This window comes from Pinus tabuliformis, chromosome 3_2, assembly GCF_031772625.1.
Source record: "Pinus tabuliformis cultivar Carrire ecotype Pingquan chromosome 3_2, CPIR1, whole genome shotgun sequence".
Classification (NCBI taxonomy): Eukaryota; Viridiplantae; Streptophyta; class Pinopsida; order Pinales; family Pinaceae; genus Pinus; species Pinus tabuliformis.
The window spans coordinates 1,005,112,763-1,005,130,818 of NC_142302.1; positions in this window are offsets into that span (position 1 = coordinate 1,005,112,763).

The window sequence follows — 18,056 nt, forward strand, 5'->3', positions numbered from 1 at the left end:
AATGAAGATATGAGTCACCTCACTAGTTAAATTTTTACACTTCATTGCAATGAAGTGAGTTACCTTGCTCAACCTATAAACCACAACCATGATCGAATAATGCTACCTTGATGTCCTTGATAATCCTATAATTAAGTCCATGGGTATGAACTCCCATTTCCATTCTGGAATTAGAATATGCTACAACTAACCAGTTGGATGCTTGCATTCTATTTTCACTCGCTGACTATCCAAACATCTTGCAACAAAATCAACCACCTCTCTCTTCATATTCAACCAATAATATAAATTCTTAATAGTTTTCAGATTCTTCTATTATCATGGGTGGCCTGAATATGGCTTGACCTGAAACTTCCTCAAGATGAGCTTCTTCAACTTACTACTATCTAGCACATAAATCATGTTCCTAAATCTCACTAAGCCATTTTTCATGAGGTGATAATATTCATTGCTGTCACTTTTACTTTGTTGTTGTAACCTTTGCTTTAGCTGCTAGTACTTCTCATCATGTTTCCTTGCATGAAATATCTGCACTTGTAAATCTGTCCCATAAGAGCTCATAGTTGAAACATGATTCACCTTCACTATCCTACTGAGAGAATCTACAACTATGTTCTCCTCGACCGTAATGTACTTGATCTCAAAATCAAACTCATTAAAGGTATCCAACCATATAACTTTCCTTGCATTTATATTAGGTTAGTCAAACAAGTGCCTCATCCCACTATGATCACTCATCAGAACAAACCTTTTTACAAGAAGATAATGTCTCCACATCTTTAATGCATGAATGATAAATACAAACTCATGAATATCATGCATCCCATAGTTATGCTTGTGCTCATTCAACTTCCTTGACTCATAGAAAACCACCTACCCTTCCTGCGTCAGGACTCCACCAAGTTACTCCTTGCAAGCATATTTATAGACAACAAATTCCTTAATCGAGTCTAAAATCTTCAATATTGGAGCATATTTAAGAAAATGATTCAACTAATCAAAACTAGTTGCACACTCCTCATTCCATTCAAACTTATTTCCTCTTATGTGCAAAGATGTAATAGGATAACCAATCTTGGAGAAGTTCAAAATGAACCTCCTATAATAACATGCTAGTCCCATGAATGATTTGACCTCTTCCACATTCCTAGGAGTTGGCCACTCCATGATAGCTTTAATCTTTTCTAGGTCCACTAATATCCCTTCCTTGGAAACATGTCCCAAGTAGTGAATCTAAGACTGAAAGAAATTTCACTTGCTGAGCTTGGAATACAACTAATGCTCTCTCAACAATCTCAATACTGTTACTAGGTGTTTTGCATGCTCCTCGTTCTTGGAATATACTAATATATCATCAAAAAATACTATCACAAAATTGTCTAGGTAAGGACGCAACACATTGTTAATCAAACAAATGAAAGTGGTTGGAGCATTAGCCATAGAAAAAGGAACTACCATAAACTTATAATTCTCATACCTCATGCAAAATTCAATCTTGTATATGTCTTCTTCTTTGATGGGCACCTGATGATATACTAATTTGAGATCAATCTTTGATAATATTGTTTCTCCCTTCAGCTAATCAAACAAGTCATCAATCCATTGCAATGGATACCTATTCTTGATGGTTACCTTGTTCAACTACCTATAGTCAATACACAATCTCATAGTACCATCCTTCTTCCTTAAAAACAACACTCGTGAACCCCAAGGGGATACACTTGGCCTTATGTATCCCTTATCAAGCATATCTTTACGCTGCAACTTCAGTTCCACCAATTCTAAAGTGCTCATCCTGTAAGGTTTCTAAGATTTTGGTGCTACTCCTGGCATCAACTCAATAGAGAAATCCACTTCCTTATGAGGCAATAGCTCTCGAATCTATGTAGGAAACACATCATGAACCTACTATAAAATATGATACCTCTTCAGGACTTTATCATCCTCAACATTCTTCCCTTTATCATTGGAAACATGCACCGTAAATGATAAACATCCTTTCCTGCGGTTGCATTTGGATTGCATCAATGTAACCATTCTTATTGATGTAGGCTTCTTCTTTTCTTGGAATACTCTATTTTCTCCATCACCATCCATTTACCCAATAAAGTTTTTATAGAAATCCACTTTAGTGTTATGAATAAATAGCCAATACATCCCCAAAAACATACTATATGAACCTAAAGGAAGCACATTTAGATGTGTTGATACAGACACACCATTGAGCTCAAATACAAAAGATCTTACCCATTGATGAACTCTTCTCTTGGTCCCTGTAGCCAATTGTACCAACCAAGATTCTTCATGAAATTATTTATTCAAGAAACACTTATCCACCATGTTAGGATTGATATAACTATAATTTGATTGAGGGTCAATCAAAACAGAAACAACTTAATCACAAAGATTACCTTCCATCTCAATAATAGATGCCTAATTATCTGCCTCCATGTTGCCAACGACAACATAAATCCGAGGAATAGTCTAACCAATATATCCAACTATCTGTGCCTCCTAAGCAATGTAAATATGAGGTCTACCACCCTAATGTGATGGACAATCTCTCCTGCAATTATCTCTATCGCAAGTCCAACACCTCAGATAATTTCTTCCATCACTCTTATTTTTCTCCTCAAGCTAAGACCCATGTCCTCTCTCAACGGCATTGAACTTATTATAAGGTTCCACATTTTCCTTGTCACCTAGATCCTAAGTTCTGCCTCGCTTCTTAGGCCATTTTACCTTATCCTTCTCATTACCTTTCTAGTCATGATTAAACTGAAGCTTGCGCTTTGATTTCTCATAACAATCCTTTAGGTTCTTGATGGCTTTCTCTAATGACTACAACTTATCAAACTCAATCATATATTTGAATGCTACTCGCAACCCACTGATGAATATTTGAATCTTTTCTTTCTCATCCTTAAGATAAGGCATGTACCTCAACAAATCCAAGAATATGTTTGTATACTTACCATTTGTCATGGAACCCATTCTCAACTTATAGAACTCCTTTTCCCTTTCATCATAATATCTTTTGTATAGGTAGTTCTTCTTGAAGAGTCTTTCAAAATCATCCTGAATCAAATCCTCTTCTTTAATGCCTTTGACATGCTTTAGTTTCTCCCACCAGATATCTACCTTTCCCTTGAGGCTAAAGGTATCTATCTTGGACTTCATGTTCTCTGAGTAGTCATGTAGCTTAAAGAACTTCTTCATCCCAAGAAGTAACACTTCTGCATATACTAATTTCTTCATCTCTACATCACAAGTAGGACGTTTGGATTTCTTTAACTCTTCTACAAAATATTTCTTCTCGCTCATCCTATACAGATGTGAGTGGTAATGGTGATGATGTCTCTTGCAACCAGATCTAGAATATAATCTATGAGTACTACCCCTCTTCTTAGGTGTGTCCAAAGATCTTGCACCTCTAATTGTATCATCTTTGTCCATCCTATATATCCTCTAAGACCTACTACCATATGCCCCATTAGTATTGTCCTCCTACATATCTCCATGAATGATCCCTAGTTGTCCCTACTTCTGTAGATCTGATAGGCTTTGAAGAATCACTGCATTGATTTCCGCTTTCTTTTCTTGAGCCCCTACAAGTCTTTCCTATGCCTCAATCAACTTGTTATTAGTTTCCTTGTAAATTTTAATCTCTTCGCTTAGACTCCTCAATTTATATTCTAGATTAGGAGAATACTCTTCTCCTTGCTGCTCATCTGACTTTTCCCATTCCATTGAATTCACATTAGGATTGTACGGGGAGTGATGTGGACTGTAATCCACCATTCTACTCTTCAACTTTTGCCTTCTATTTCCTGCACACATACCATGTTAGATAAACCAAATATAATACATAATCAAAATCATACCTCAATGTATCTCAAGGGAGGTTATCACATCTGCACAAATCAATCTAGATTAGCACAATATAAATATAGTAATAGAAACACATATAAACCTCATTATTCATGCATGATAATGACACAAAACTGTAACAATAATTATTTTCATGATAATTGTAACCATCTTCATGTACCTTAAGGACCAATACTGTAAACCTCACTATGATACCATTCTGTGACATCGGTACCAAAGAAAGGTTTACAGGGAATGAAACTACTTTGATACCACCCTCTAGTATTAGATACTATCCAAAGGAAACATAACTCTACTCTGATACCACCTTGTGGTAGAAGATGCCACCTAATGGGAATGAAACTCTTCTTTGATACCACCCTATAACTACCCCTCCCATATTTACCTGCTTTTAAAAGCTCTCCAGGGTAAATGTGAGCTGAATGTTACTATGAAATGACTCAGACTCCAAGTTCTGGTTATGGAAGTGGAGTCTACAAAACAAAAACATACTACCACCCCTTAGGGATACCAGATCTCCTAGGTGTCTGACAACAACCACTGGTGATCAGTTCCTGAGCTGAAATTTTCTTTTCTCAAGATTAACACCCCAAACACATTCATGACACATTGTGCATACAATTGAAAGACTCCAATTGCATGCATGGCACACTGTGCATGTGGCTACAACAAAAATTTCCCTATTTTGTGCCGCAACTATGAGATTTGTGCCACTCTTTTAGGGGTAGGCTACAAGCCTCTCCCTAGAACAACCTAGAATGCACCAAAACTTAGTCTTAGATGATAACAAGTATGTACAATGAATACTAGGGCTAGAGATTTCCCAAACCATGCTAGACACATAAGAAACATTTCTTCAAACACATGGTAACATAGAAGCTATAGGTCATGAATGCATATCTAATCATAGAATTCTTAACTTCATCATAGAATCATTAAGAAGGAACAATGCCCTCTCGAGCTAGTTGCAACAACACTGATTAGCCCATGCATACATTAACTATTCGATAATTTATCAAACCATGAACAAAATCCATAACAAGAGCACATCATTCAACCATGCCTATAAAGATATAACCAAAATGAAGTCCATGATAGATCAACCATAAGATCAAAATAATAGCTAGTACAAGTGATCATTGATTGCAATAGAAAAATGACTCATATTAACATATGAAAAATCTAACCAAGTCAGAGACTTCCATGTACCACCTAACCATAGATTGGGTTGAACCAAATCCATTTTTTAGCCAGTCACTCTCATTCCATATTCCAAGCATGAATGTGGGATCATATGGGTTAAAACAAAATAAAATGAACTAGGGCTTCCAAAGGCCAAACCACCTCAACCCATAACAACAATTATTTCACCCAAACGGTCCAGAAATCACTAACACTAATCCAAATTGGTCTCTTCCCAAGCTATCCAAGGGTCCACAAATTACTATCTTGTTACAGGGAAAAGTTTCTATATAGAACTGCTTTATCCCACTAAGGTGTGGCAGCTACCTTAGAAACAAACAAAGTAAAGTCTACTTTCGTTTTCTTTTATGAAAGATAGATGAGAGAAGAATAGAGGAGACCAACCTCTGTCTTGCGCTTGGCTCCTTGTTCGGTTCCTCTCTCTTCTGATAGTCTTTTGCTACTTGCCTTCTCGTATACCCAGCTTCACAAAGTACCTATAGGAACAAAGCAACATAAAACTATACAAGAACATGGATCTATTATCATAAACAATCTAGGGTCAGATGTAAATTGACCATACAAATGCACAAAACATAGATTACACAAGAGTATGGAAGAAAACTAGAATAGCTTTAGTGATAATCAAGAAAAAGCCAAGAGAGTTACAACCAATTGTTCTAACCCAGCATCATCCTCTCAGCAAGTGAGCCCTTCTTCACCTCATACAAAGCTTAGATCACCCAACACTATGGTGTTGCCTCAAGAAACTAACAGCAATTCCTTACAAGATGCAAAATTCCGGCCCCCTAGATCTCTGGGATGAGGGATCCATATATAGATATCTATAATGGACATGAGTTAGCTTGTGATTTGATTAGTGTCTTCCCTCTGATAGTTCTTGCTTCCACTTGGAGATTGATGATCTCTTACTCATCCTTGGTCGAATTAAGAGAGGCAAGTGTCACAGGAGAAACTTCTGGAAGATTCCATGCTTTTCCACCTTGCAGATTGACACTGCCATTTGTCTCTTCTCGCTCATCGCACCCCATAGAAGGGCTTTTTGAAATGCAACGCACCCACTCAGTGTACTTAGGTGAGATGCAGCACACCCTGGCCATGGAGCAAGTGAAATGATCCTGTTTTGACCAGTTCTGAGTAGTTTTTCATGGAGAACTTCTGGGAGAAGCTGTAATCAGTTGACCTTGTTCCTTTAGGGGTTGGAACAACACTTTTAGGGACTTAGGAGCCCTTAGTTTATGGATATTTTATGCTTGGTGCTGCAGGGCCCAAAAATATCTATAACAGTTGCCCCCTAAAGCATGAGGTCGTTAATCTTTTTTGATGTCGGGTGAAATGCTTTATCATGAGGATCCGAAGTTCTTTCAAGCTGAGAGGAGACCTGTAATAAGATACAACACAATACATTATCTTCATAGTATTTTCATGATCTAGCTGAGGCGGGCATTCCCATGCTCAGCTTTATAAATTCATTTTCATGTACATAGGACAAACAATCGTCTGAGTGTAGACTGATGATTCTGGTAGGGCCATCATCCCTTTGATTGGATGATTATCTGTGCCGTAATGACGTACATTTGATGTCTTTATTTTCTTGAATATATATCGCAGCCCGGATGGATGAAACTAGATCCGGGGTCTTCAATCTCGTTCGATCTTCACTCAAAGTACAAGTCGATCCATGTGAGAGATGTTCTGGAGTCGAACATGGAAAGACATCGCCTGATTACCAGCCAATGATGTAAGCTATTAACAGGCGCGAGAGGAATCACCGATAATGATAATGACCCTCAAGGTACTGCAGTACAATTCACGTGGTGTGAATAAAGGACTTGGCATCGAACACCACGTAAAATCTTTCGGTCGAAGGCCATTGATGTAAACCTTTCGCCGGAAGTGAGAAACTTGCCATTAAGGCATGCAAGCTTCAAAGTACTGAAGGGGTGTCCCTAGATCGACTTCTTGGATAATGAGCTGATGTCAACAAGAAGCGATTCGTCATAGGAGGGCCTTAATGAATCCCACATCAATGAGCAAATGATTTTAATGGAGGTGAAAATGGTCTGGTGATATTAAGGTTCAGGATGGCGGTCATGAAAGAATGGAGCATAAATGTATTGCAGCGGGTGAGGCACAGGTGAATTCTCTGAGTGACTTCTCTTGAACATATCGGCGACACTGACATGATGGATTGGTAGCATTAACCCCAAATGTGGATGGTGTGATGTGACCATGGTGATGTGACAGGTGAATGAAACAACCCAACCCGACTTGGATGCAGAGTGAAAGTGTCATGTTCAAGAGCGACTTGCTACCAATAAAGTTTCTTAAAGTTTTCTTCCCAATTTTTCCCCAGTCATTGCTAACCAGTACCTCTTTATTTTTGTCAAGCTTGAGGAGGATAACATATGCTTGTTCTATAATTTTCCCTTCGGGCAAACCCATCGCTATGTTTTAACGAGCCTAGCGATAGTGAAACTCGTTCTTGTCTGCCATGGACAAGTTTATTCTATTCGGTTTTTAACGAGTTTAACGACAAAGATAACTCGGTCCTTTTCAATTTTAGAGAGTCTGAAAAGGGACGTAAAGGAAACTCCAAAATTCCTTTTTCGTCATCTAATCCCTTAAGTCCGAAAAATTATAAAACAATACAGAAGGGATGAATTTTCGATACTTTTAACGAGCCGAACAAAACAAGTGCTCAATCTTTTTGTGTAATGATCCCTCAGGTCCAAAAAGATTAAAATCTAAAGGAGGGATAGCACTTCCAGTCGCTTTAACGAGATGGATAGGCCAATGGCTCGGAAATCTTTTCATATTTTACAAGTCAATTGAAAAGAGCTTAAAGGAGACTCGTTTTTTGAGGAACGAGTGATAAAATTGGGTAGCAACTAATTCCAGGTAAGGTTTGGAATTTTCCAATCACGGCAGTGTTACAAGGATGGCTAATAGGATCACTCTTCGCAGCTGTTCCTCAAAAGGGGTAAACAATCAAATGGAGGTGAATGATCGGCCAATGCAAAAGTGGAGGTGATGGATCAGAACACGACCAAGGCTTTAAAGGCTGAAGTATTACATTCACGATGGTTATTTACCGGGAATTGGTTCATTTTTTTTTTGTCTGAGCTTAAACACTGGAAGAAACATTTGCTCATGGCTTATGTTTATTTTTTAACGAGCTTGAACTATGTGCTAAAACTGCTCGATTAATCCAGTCGTGTAATAAGAATGTCTCATTTAAAATGGCAATTTTTCAAATCTTTGCCCCACATCCTTTCTTTATGCAAGTTAGGAAACGACCAATCCAAAAAGAAGATAAATGATCGCTCTTTGCTTGCATGCCAAAAGGTTTGCATGCCCCCAGGTATAAAATAGAGTTTCGAGGTTACCCCTCAATTTACAGACAAAACATGCTTGTTTTATCAGGAAAGGTCTACCTCTTACAGGTTATCAAAGATTGTTCTATTCACAGCGCAAACAAAACACTTCTTCGGCGATGTCTATCGAAATAAACAAAGGTGAGTGGCGATGCTTGCCAACCCACATAACTTTGACAAGAGAATCTTATTCCAGTCCAACCCCCTTTTCCAATCATGGACGGGAGTGTCGGAGGTCATATATCTCTCGCGGAAACCTACTCTATACCCGAAGTTTTCCTGCCGAAGCAGACCAGAGTGCATGCCCCCTGGGTTTCAGTCATATCCTCGGAATCACTCGCGCTCATCAGGAGGATGGACTGGGGATTGATGAGACATTCCTCGTGTGAAAATACCATTCAAGGATGGCGTACGACTATTTTCTATGTGTGAACCAGGAAATGAAAGCTGGTCTATGAGCTTGACCACTCTTCCTTCGTGCGGAAAACACATTACTCTAAAGAGTGAGGAGACAATCGCTCCCATGTAATAAATATAGTCTCGCCCAAGGAGTAGATTATAATCCAGGGGCCCTTGGACTACCATTACGTTCATGTGAACGGTTTTCCTTCTCAATGTTATGGGCACATTGGGAAGGATCCCTAAAGGTCGACTAGTTCCTTTGTCAAAGCCTGTTAGATTTCTCATTTCAGGAAAAAGCGATGGCGAACCAAGCGCTTTCCAAGCAGTCGAGGAAAGGATACTCACAGAAGCCCCTTTATCTATGATGGTATCGGCCATGACCATTTTGTATATTTGAGCAATGATTCGAAATGGTACACTAACCGGTAAACGGGGTCTGCCGAGTTGATTCCAATCGAAGGAAACAACTAGGTTGCTTGGAGGTGGGACCGAATAGACGGCCGCGTACGACTCTGACGAACTTCCTTCCTACGGTAAAGGAATGGGTAGATTGCCCCCATGTTCATCGGAGTCTGTGTTTACGAAAAGAATTTGGACGGTGTCATCCTGGTTCTCTTCGATGATTGTATCATCTGAAGATGGAACCTCTAAAGGCAAGACTGGGTCAACTACCGCCTCGACCTTTTGACTTTCGTCTGGTGTGGACTCAGATGGTTCATCTTCAATGATAGATGCTTCGGCCGACCACCTGGGTGGGTTAGCCAGATTCTCAACTAGTGACGGACTCGGCAAGAGTCTTTTATATATAGGAGGAAGTCGTAACAGTGAAACTGGACGATCGTCCAAAACTCTTTTAGCCTCATCTAAGAAGGGACAATGGTGGACGGCGTGATCGCCTTCACACAGTTTACAAGGAAATCTACATTTTCCTTTTTGTCCAGGGGCTTCACTTTCACTAGTCGACGGTGTACTTTCAACATGATTATCAAAGGTTGACGACACCAGATTGTGCAAACGAGGAGACCAGTCCTTTAGGATTCGAGGGATGCAAGGACAATCTCTGTGATAGTGGTCTCCTTTGCAAATGACACATGGCGATTTAGGCCTGGTCGGTGCAGTGTGTAGATTTTCGCTAGATGACGCTTGGTTGCCCCCTTTCACCTTTGGCTCCTTCTTCTTCTTCTCTTTCTTCTTCTTTTCTTTCTTCTTCTCAGGTACTTGATTTTTGGCTTTACCAGCCCCATCAAGCGAAGAGGAAGGAGGAGAGGAAGAATTGGACGAAATGGAGGGTTGGGGGGTAACTCTAGAATCGTCTAGTTGCTGACTTGACTGTTCAGGAATTGTGGTGTTCTGAATGACAGAGGTTGAGAAGAGCCATACGGGCAAGCCTCTTGTCAATCTTGGAAGAGACAATGTGGCCATATGGGGTGCACCAACATCTCCCCAAGAGGAGAAGGGACTAGGATTTCCTCGAAGGGGAATTCCTTGGTTGGTGGACTCCATTTTCTCAACCCAAGACCAATGTAGGAAAGGTGACGATTATTCTGTTTAAAATAAATTTTTAGACGCTTTGACACAACTTGTTTTTTCAATTTTAAAGAGTCGAGAAAAAACAAAAGATGACTCTAGTCGCCTTCAATTTTTAATGAGCCTGAAGTGACAAGTGCTCAGATGGACCTTTTCCGTTAAGGAGTCTGAAAAGGAACGAAAGGGACTACTCTGGAAATCTAGGTAGAGGGATGACCAAACTAATCGCAAATCTGCAGAATAATTTTTACGGTACGACAGTCAATCTTCCCGAATGCTGTGTTCAGTGCATTGCGATTGGTAGGGCGGCAGACACGGTTTCCTATGGATAAAGGATAAAGCCTATTGTGGTCTCCCAAAATATACTTGACGGTATGTGGGAGCACAAGTCCGTATTGGCTTTGGCACTTGTCGTCTCAAAGTGGAGGAATCACCCAACCAACAATGAGAGCAACAGTTACCATGTTTTACGATGCTGGAACACGTCTCTATCCTAGACTTCTAGATGTTGTGCGTTAGGTTCCAAAGCATTGTTAGATTCATTCAATTTATTTTATAGTTGATCTTGTTTATGAAATTTGCCTTTCAGGTTCACCGCGTGATGTATAGATACAATTCCTAAAATGCAATCTAAGATGATAAACAGTCGTTTTATCTTCTTTATGCCATGAAAATCCTAGCTACTAAGGAAAGATAGACAGTTTTCTTTCAACAAAGAGCAAAGAGCACACACTATATGCACTGTCCTAAATCAAACCAATCAAACAGTCTAAATGCAAATGCACATGCATGTATTGTTTTCGACTTTCTTAATATGTAGATGATAAAAAGAAAGCTTATGTGCAAATCTGAATTACTTTTAAAGCGACAGTACTTAACAAATTTCTTTCCAAAATGAAGTGAGGGTAAGAGAGACACTTAGCGATTTTGAAATGAAATATTGCTTTTCGACACTTTAAAACTCACAAATTCAAATCATATGCAATAGTAACTCATATAATCGACTACCAAAACAAGAGGATTGCCTTCTATGGCTGAAAACGACAGCTACGACACTTTCAGATCAAAGAACGACAGCTCAATTATGTTACTTTTTTGCAAAAGAGAACTGAAAATGACGATAAAATACACTAAAACATTAACAGTTCTTTGCACATTGGAGGTGGAATAACAGCAAGGAAAAGGGTTTCAAACAGAGGTGTACTGATTACAGGCAGCAAAATTCAAGAATAGAACTGAAAAGAGTGAAACACAGAAACCAAGATGCAAGGAACAAGGCCTAGTCTGATCAGCGCACCTGCAACACAGTGAATTTGAAATGTAGCGCACCTACTACACTCGGGAAGTGCGCTGAATGTCAGATTCACAGACCAGAGGGTGCGATGGACCAGAGACGAGACTTTGAACGGGTTCCGGGTCACAGTTTGCAGTTCAGTTCAGGGGTTTTGGCCGTGCAAATGGTAATCAGTAACTCAACAACAGGGGTGGATCTAATGAGGTTACTAAGGCCACCACAAAGGGCAATTAGAGAGCTTGTAGATCAAGTGTTTAATTCATAAACAAAACCTGGAGATTGACTGAAGCAACGTTGATCTACTTTGCATTCGTAAAACAAATGCAGTTCGAAGGCTAGCTGGCTTAGCTTCAGGCTCCGTCTGTAAGTTTATAAAGTAAACAAATGTAGATAAACAAACAATCTATTCGCTCCCCAGTGGAGTCACCATTTTGTTACAGGGAAAAGTGTCTATATAGAACTGCTCTATCCCACTAAGGTGTGGTAGCTACCTTAGAAACAAACAAAGTAAAGTCTACTTTTGTTTTCTTTTATGAAATATAGATGAGAGAAGAATAGAGGAGACCAACCTCTGTCTTGCGCTTGGCTCCTTGTTTGGTTCCTCTCTCTTCTGATAGTCTTTTGCTACTTGCCTTCTCGTATACCCAGCTTCACAGAGTACCTGTAGGATCAAAGCAACATAAAACTATACAAGAACATGGATCTATTATCATAAACAATCTAGGGTCAGATGTAAATTGACCATACAAATGCACAAAACATAGATTACACAAGAGTATGGAAGAAAACTAGAATAGCTTTATTGATAATCAAGAAAAAGCCAAGAGAGTTACAACCAGCTGTTCTGACCCAGCATCATCCTCTCAGCAAGTGAGCCCTTCTTCACCTCATACAAAGCTTAGATCACCCAACACTATGGTGTTGCCTCAAGAAACTAACAGCAATTCCTTACAAGATGCAAAATTCCAGCCTCTGGATCTCTGGGATGAGGGATCCATATATAGATATCTGTAATGGAGATGAGTCAGCTTGTGATTTGATTAGTGTCTTCCCTCTGATAGTTCTTGCTTCCACTTGGAGATTGATGATCTCTTACTCATCCTTGGTCGAATTCAGAGAGGCAAGTGTCATAGGAGAAACTTCTGGAAGATTCCATGCTTTTCCACCTTGCATATTAACACTGCCATTTGTCTCTTCTCGCTCATCGCACCCCATAGAAGGGCTTTTTGAAATGCAACGCACCCACTCAGTGTACTTAGGTGAGATGCAGTGCACCTTGGCCATGGAGCAAGTGAAATGATCCTGTTTTGACCAGTTCTGAGTAGTTTTTCATGGAGAACTTCTGGGAGAAGCTGTAATCAGTTGACCTTGTTCCTTTAGGGGTTGTAACAACACTTTTAGGGACTTAGAATCCCTTAGTTTATGGATATTTTATGCCTGGTGCTGCAGGGCCCAAAAATATCTATAACATATCTCAACCCACAACCTCCAGAGAACCCAAGCTCTTACAGGACTCCAAAGAACTACCATATCAATCCATAGCCTCCAGGAAAAAGAGTTGTTCTAGCACTCCAGAGGTTCTATTCCAACCCACAGCCACTAAGGAATTTGAGAACCAATCCAAAATCCAGACAAAGAAAAAACTACATCATGGATATCTTTGAAATGGTAAGGAAAAGTTGAAACCACTGTCAATCTAGGAAGATCCTATGCCAATGACAACAAAATAATCATATGCATATACTATGAATTCAGATATCAACAAGGAAATCACGCATGCACCTATTACTTGCAATGTACTCATGTCATAGCTTCTTTTCTAACCTTTTCTTTGTGATCCCTTACTTTCCTTTGTTTATCCTTTGCTTGCTTCCTTTCATTTGTCCAAGTGATTAGAGCTCTCCCTGAAAATGATCAAAGCTAGAACTAGAAAAAGTTTTTAGAATTTTTTCTCTAATACCTTTTTATCATTGATGTCTATTCTATTCCTTTTTGTTTTTATTTTCTTTCATTTTGTTGGCCTCCTATTGCAACAAGTGTTCATATTTCATGATTGACATTCCTACAGGACAAATATGTCATTATTTGCATGCTGCAATGCTCCATATTTCCAGAAGAAGCCATGAAAGTGTGCTAGTCTAAATGCCACTGCTGTATCCCAATTTTGATGAGCTATCCATTTTTGAAGAATTTTCATGTAAAGGAAGGCAAAATAGCTTAATCTTGGCCTCCCTAGGTTTCAATTTCCTGTTGTAGAATATAGAGAATCTTTATCTGTCCAAACAGCTTAATCTTGGCAGATTTGTAGATAGGTAGAGAAGCAAGGGCGCTCAACAGCCTAATCTGAGCCCCTGGATGAAATAAGTGTAGCGGTAGATAGGAGAACAGTAAAAGAAAAGTTGGAAAAGTTGGGTTTGCCAGTTCAAGTGCACCCAAACCAAAGAGAAGAAAAAATGCTAGGTAAGTAGGCTGGGTAGGTAGTTTTGTGGTTGCAGAATCAAGCTATGTGATCCATTTCATGTTTTCAAGTGTTATATTTATTCAGATCACAGTCATGAGGTACTTTTTCAGCTGGATTAGATCAAGCGAGGCATGTCTAATTTCCCCCTTCTTCTTACTCCCCAAATCACTCACTAACATCCCCTGGAGGACCTTGGGATCTGCCCAACCAGTCCTGTTTCACTTCACTTGTTGTAAAAATGACAAGTCAGGTTTTGACTTTCTTCAGTCAAGAGAAAGCCATATTTCTTCTGTAACAATCATCTTTCCATAATCCATTCACTTTCTGTGTCAAAGTTTCGGTTCACAAAGCTTAAATTCTCCCCTTCACTTCATCTCACAAATTCATATTAACTCCTAACTCTATTATCTAACTCCCTAAATCATCTCCTTATCCCCTATTATGTAAAAAACTATATAAAATCCCAAAAATATTAAATATCCCCTCCCTTTGGCACTATAGCCATATTTATTAAGTCAGGGAAGCAGTAGTCCATCTGGGGCTCCTACTAACCCATCCGTTTCCTAACTAGAGTTAGTCTGACATCTGGTCACACTAACAACCATTTCCCCCTAACCCTAACCCCGCAGCACCCATATTCTGCCCTTGTCCTAAAGTTCTACCTATGAATATTTGACCCGCTCGCATATAATCCCAAAAAACCCACTTTTCTAAAGTCTACCCCCCCCCCCCCCCGACCTATGAATAAATCATTAAATGCGCCACGGGCCCCGTCCCTTATCCCTCCGCCGCTTCAGCTGTTCCGCTAGCCGTCCGATTGCCCGCGCCCCAGATCTACAGTGGGCGGGTCCTTTCCCCTCCGAAGCACGTCGATGGTTAGCGTCTGGGAGATGGGCGGTTTTCCCGTCGTACTCCCGCCACGCGTCGCCCTCTCGATTGTGGCGAAGCCCCCTCCTCCCAAACCACCTGCGCACAAAAGTGGTGCGCCATGAAACCAGTTACCACCTTCTTGTGTGATGTCACCCTGCCATGTCACCCTACCATGTCATCCGCCGTACTGGGTCCCACTTGCTTGCGTCATGCCGACGTCACTGCCGAAAGGGCGCGAAAGGGCGAAATCGCGACTTAGGAAGCCTGGAATCAAATTTTGAGGCAGTTTTTGATGCGCGATTAGCGCCTCGCGCATCGCTAAGAAAAAAGGGCTAAAATGGAAAGCCTCTGTCCAACGCAGGTTCGCAGCAGCTGTTTTTGTTCGAAAAGAGCCGAAAAGGAGCTATTTAGCAGTTTTGAGTACCAGAGGAGCAGATAAACCCCAGTTTCGTGTCAAAGAGTATCAAGATGCGGCAAAGAGTATCAGTGGAGATTTTTCCAGCGGCTCGAAGTAGATTGAACATTAAAGAGCCCCCAGCAAAGTCAACAAAACAATAAAAGCCATTTAAAGGCTCTCAAATCATAGTTAATGCACATCGAAGTCACATGAGATCAGTGGATCAGGTCCCAAAGCATAGTTATTACGGAAGCATTACATCGAGCCACCAAAAGCACCAAATTAATTCATTTTTGTGCAGTTGCATCCGGCGCAGCTAAAGTTACATTCTTGCATTTAATTTCAGCACAAGTTTAGGTTAAAAGGACTTTTCCCTGCACACCTGTTTAGGTCAGCTGTAATAGATATTTTTTGATATCTGTCTCTATATAAATGACCCTAATTCATTGTTGAGGGGTTGGTTTTTGGTTAGTGGATGAACTGACTAGAGAAGAGACTCGCTCTGCAACTGATATTGTTTTACTTAATCAAAGATTGTTGAAAGCTTGGAGAATGGACTATTAATGTGTTGTTACTGGTTCTGATGAGTGAATGATGGAATTCTTGTGCTACCATATGAATCAATAAGTGTTTCTTATCTCCGTTATTTCAAATTCATATATGCTCAAGTCACAGAATGAAAGATTGGTTTAGAATTTGCCTAATTGCACTCTATGCTCAGTTTCTGTGTCTTCTTAATGTTTTCCTCTTGATTTAGGCATAAATATGGATTCCTTATGGCTCATATTTGCTCTAATTCACATATGACTGACTGTTATCTAGGAATTCTTAGCTGCTCCTAGATAGGGTTCATTCATCTTCCCTCTGCTAACCTGATTGAGAGATTCTCTATTGCCTCTCATTCCTTAGCATTAAATCCATCTCCATTTAGTTTGAATGTTGTTTTCTATGCATCTATCTTGCTCCTCATTCCTCTTGTGACCAAGAAAATGCACCAGCAATCCTGCTCCACGACTCCATGCCCAATGGTTTGAAACTTACCACACTATGCATTGCCTCTCTGCTTAAAAGCATCCTCCTTCCACCTTCCCACCAAAACATAAACAAAAACCCTTGAACCCAATAACTAGCCTAAAATCTTCATCAACAAAGCTAAATCCTAAAGAGAGAGCCCTCTCTGATTGCAGGTGGGCTAGAACCTACAGTCCAAAGATTGTTCTGTGGTTACCTCGGCCGTATCCCTTAAGGAGCCAAGGGACAACCTGAGTGATAACATAATGGCGACTCCGCTAGGGACATCCTCTGAGGAAGTTTCTTTCTAACCCTTATATTCGTAAAAATCCCTGAAAAAAAAACAAGCTGAAGCTGGCTCCCAAGAAGAATTCACGTTATACAAGATCAAATCCAGACCCAAATCCTCCAGCTGTTTTCGAAAATCCCAATTTAATCCCTAGAAACCTTAGCAAGCAAAAACAACAAGATTGTACTGCTTCTAGTCCTGAAACAGTTCAACCCATCTCTTTTCCAACCCCTGTTAAAGTTCTGTTTCATTCAACCCCTACTTGCCCTTGTTCATCACCTACTTCTCCAAGTACCGTTTCCACACCTCCATTCACTGCGCATACCACTACTCCTATTATCCTAGTTGTTCCAGTTGTTCCATTTATCCCTATTGTTCCACTTGTCCCCGCAAATAGGGCTAACAGATACGCACCTTTACAGTTGCCTGCTAATCTCGGGGCTATGCCTCAGGATTACCAAACTAAGATAACCTATTTTGATGGCACAAGTGCCTGCACAGCCCTTCAGCACACAAAGAAAATGCAGGATTACTTTGAAAGTTATGAAATTGATGATGATAGTGTCAGAATGAAAATTTTTGTCCAAAGTTTGACAGGTGATGTCAGAACTTGGTTCAAAGCACTCCCGGCCAATTCCATAGCAAACCCAGAAGCTTTATACCAGTCATTTATCAACAGATGGGAGAAAAAGAAAGACCCCTTGCACATACTAGCTAAATATGATACAATTAAAAGAGGCCCTTAAGAGACTGTTTTGGACTATTGTGCAAGATTTAATAATGTCTATAATGCAATACCACAGAACTTAAGACCTCCACCCGACCTTGCTTTGTATAAATTCCCTGATGGATTTGACCTAGATATGGCCTACTAGTTAAAGGAAAGAGCCCCTAACAGCCTTGCTGAAATGCAAAATTTGGCTGTTACTGTGGAGGAAAATTTAATTGCTAAAAGAAACAGAGCCAGAAATGAGAGAAGAACCACCTTCAAGGAAGAACCCTCAGCCTTAGAGCAAAAGCTAGATGCTATTATCAATGGCATGCATAGGCTGGGAGACAGAGTAGAGAGTGTTGAGAGGAAATCATCATGGGAAGGACAGCAGCCAAATACCATAAGGAACCCAAATTTCAGAAAGAATCAAAACCCAAATGTTGGAAGGGCTAGTCCTGACCATGATATTAGGCCTCCTTTCCAAGAAAACTACACAGAAGCATCCACATCTAGTGAGCCAATAGAGGAGACTCACATGAACTTGTTAGATTTGAAGGACGAGCAACAAATTTTTCTAACTCAAGAAGACCAAGATGACCTTGAGATAAATCAATTTCAGACT